This window comes from Myotis yumanensis, unplaced genomic scaffold (assembly GCF_028538775.1).
Source record: "Myotis yumanensis isolate MYYU_CA2020_CCGP unplaced genomic scaffold, mMyoYum1.0.hap1 SCAF_19, whole genome shotgun sequence".
Lineage (NCBI taxonomy): Eukaryota > Metazoa > Chordata > Mammalia > Chiroptera > Vespertilionidae > Myotis > Myotis yumanensis.
The window spans coordinates 11,408,438-11,412,163 of NW_027223770.1; positions in this window are offsets into that span (position 1 = coordinate 11,408,438).

Sequence of the window (3,726 nt, forward strand, 5' to 3'; positions counted from 1 at the left end):
GAACCCACACACGGGGTGTCCTCTGGACAAACCCAGGAGGAGTGGTTGCTGAGATGGTAGCTCTGACTCCTAACTGGGAGTGTTCCTCTCCCCCTCCGAACGGCTCCTCTTTCCATGTTCCCATGTGACAAAGACTTGGACATTTCACAGCTGGCACCAGGAGCTAAACTGAGGATAACATGGGCCCGTGTGGGACTTCTGAAGCAGCCTCTTCTAGAAGCCTCAGAGCTGCAGCACTTTAGAGCTGTGTGCCCTCCGGTAAGTATTTTTACGTCTCTGGGCCACAGTTCCCTCATCTGGAAAATGGGGAGAATGACAGTGCCTACTCGGGTTGAATTAATACACGTAAAAGGCTTGGGACGAGCCCCGACACAGAGTGAATCTCAATGACTGTTAGCTGCTATCGTTATTGCTACTGCAATTATTACCCTCAAGCATGTTTAGACTCCAGAAGTTCAGCTCCTAGAAAATGACGCACAGGGAAAGGCAAGAGTCACCCACCCCAGCTGCTTCAGGTTTGCCCTCGGAGTTACACCTTCTCTTTTAAGACTCACCTCTTTCCCATATGATTGACACTGGTCTTATCCAACCAGCACCCCCAGATGGTCCTTGCCTGAGTCATGCCTTGGGGGATGAGTAGAAGCCCACAGGAAACAGGAGGAAGAGAAATCCGGCTGAGGGAAGGGCGTGAGCAAAGGGCTGGAGATTTGACAAGACATCCCCACATCCCAGTCGCCACCAGATCCCTCTTGCAGGGAGCTCTCGGGCCCTGGGGCCAAGGGGAACAGCCCACCACAGGCCCTTGTGGGGAAAGCTTCTGGGAGGCAAGGATCAGGATGTGGTGCCAGGCCCATGGGTCCTGTCTCCCTCTGGGATACCCCTGGGATACTGGTGCCCATGGCTGCACTGGATGACTTCTGGTCAAGGCCTTTCTCCAGATTTTGACAGAAATATCAATCTGCTTTGTATTGAAGAATCTCAAGACACTGTTAACCCCTGCCTCCCACCCTGCTCGCTCCCCCCCCCCCCCCATAGGGCTCCCTCAGTTATGAACTCATTTGATTTCCTTGCAACTCTGAATGGTAGTGTTGAACTGAAATCAGCCTCCCATTATACAGATAGAAAAACCGAGGCTGGGGAAGTGACTGAACGGTCCTGCAGAGACTTGGTGAAAGAGGCTTTGGCATCCAGCCCATCTTCCACTAGATGAGGCAAATCTGGCACACCACTTGTTTTTGTAAATAAAGTATTATTAAAACACAGCCATGCATATTTGTTTACATATTGTCCTGGGCTGTGCAAGCTACAACAGCAGAGTGGAGTAGTTGCTACAGAGACTGTATCACTTGGAAAGTCGAAAGTGTTTACCACCCTGCCCCTACAGAAAATGTTTGCCGCTGTTGCACTCAACTATAGTTTCCTATTGAAGCACTGTATCATTGAAATAATAATAATAATTACCTACTATGTGCCAGGCACCTGCAAGACTTTTCTGAATTTTGTATCCACATGTAAGGGTGTAGCTCAGTGAATGTACTCAGTGCACCTGCATAACCAGCACCTGGGTCAAGAAACAGCAGATGACTAGCCCCAGACATCACCCACACTTCTGGTCACTACCATCCAAGGGTAACCGCAACCTGACTTTTCTTTGCACAGATGAAGTTTGCCCATTTCTGGACTTTATATTCATGGATGTGCTCTTTTGTGTCTGGCTTCTTCCACTGGATGCGATGTTTGTGAGATTCATCGATATTGTCCCAGGCCCCTGGAGTCCATTCATTGTCATTCCTGAGAATCCTCCACGGGGTGAGAACGTAACAGTGGACTCGCCCACCCCTCCTGCTGCATCCAGTGTCCATGGAGTATGATGAATATGCAAGACATTGGGCCTCCATTAGCTCGTTTCACCCTGGCTTTAACCCAACTTGTAGCCCCATTTTAAAGATGTGAAGACTGAGGTTCAGATACGATGGTGCCCGCAGGTGACCGAGCACGCAGGGAAAGCCCTGGGTGCAGGTGGGTGTGCTTGCTGTCCTGGCTCACTGCTTCCTTGTTAGATTCGGGCTTGAAATCCCGCTGTGACTGCAGATTGGATCCCATTTATATGAAATTTCTAGAAAAAGCAAAACTATGGAATCAGAAGGTAGAACTTGGGTTCTCTGGGGCTGGGAACAAAGATTAGCTGCATAGATGAAGGAGGAAATGTTTTGAATTGTACTCTTAACGTGGGTGAACCTCCTGGGGTGTAAAATATAGTTCAGTAAAGCCCCAAAAATGCCAAACCCATATGCTTCTATTTCTTTTTCCCCCGTGCCTCAGTTTCCCTTAGAGGTGTGAGGCTGGCTGTCCAGACGGTCAAGGGCTATTCAGTCATGGAAGTCTTCCAGTCCCCCCCCCACCCCCCAATTAGATGCTCCCCACCAGCATGACCTGACCCAGCAAAGGTATCTGTCAGGGGGTGGGGTCTCCCAGGCCAGAGGTGACATTGAATGACAATGAAGCATCCTGTTTGGCGTCCGGACCTGCTGGCTGGCGGGGGCAGGAGAGCCACGCGCAGCGGATGCCCAGGCCTCAAACTGTTTCTCCAAGTAGTCCCCAGAGATGGCTGCTGCCTTTCAGTTTCTGCGCTTGTTTATTTTCAAAGGGATGTTGCCAGACCACTAGGCCACCCCTGCCCTTTCATGGTTTGTTTCATGTAAAAAAAATTCAGGAGGAGAGTGAGGCAGTAAAGCGACCTGAAATCAGTTCTTCTGTCGGGTTTGAGGAATGTGCGGGGCCAGGAGGTCCCCTTGCTGACCCCGGCCCCCAGAACACCTGAGATCCTGATGGTGTTAATAATCATTGCGAATATCCAGTGACCGATGCTGGGACAATGGGACATCCCTGTACAAAATTGAATGAACCTACCTTGCACCTTATAGCTAGCAAAAGTCACTCAAAATGGATCCTAGGCCAAACGGTAACTAATAATTCTAGAGGAAAACATAAGAAAAAAACCTTGGTGATCTTGTGGGTAGGCAAAACTTTTTTAGGCATCAAAGCGCTAACTATAAAAGAAAAATATCGATAAATTGGACTTCATCAGAATTACCAACTTCTGCTAAAGAACTGCTAAGAGAATAAAAAGACAAACCACAGACGGGCAGATGATCTTTGCAAAAACACTTCTCAGATAAAGGACTTGTATCTAGACTATATAAAGAACTCTCTGGCGGGTTAGAAGGGGGAAGAAGGGGGACATATGTAATACTTTCAACAATAAAAAAAAATTTAAATATACTTTTATTGATGTCAAAGAGGAAGGGAGAAGGAGAAAGAAATAGAAACCTCACTAATGAGAGAGAGTCATCAATCGGCTGCCTCCTGCACGCCCCACATTGGGGATTGAGCCTGTAATCTGGGCAAGTGCCCTGACCAGGAATCGAACCGTGACTTCCTGGTTCGTAGGTCGACGCTTAACCACTGAGTAACCCAGCTGGGCAACAATAAAGATTTTTTTAAAAATTAGAAATATAAAGAACTCTCAAAAGTCAAGAATAAGAAAGCCAGCACCCACCCCCTGAAAAACCTAGCAAAATATTTGCACAGACACGTCATCAAAGAAAAGGTACAGAAAGTAAATAAGCACATGAGAGGTGATGAGCATCGTTAGTTATTCGGAAAATGCCAACTAAAACCATAATGAGATGCTCCACATTCCTACTAAAAAGAGAGACCATACCA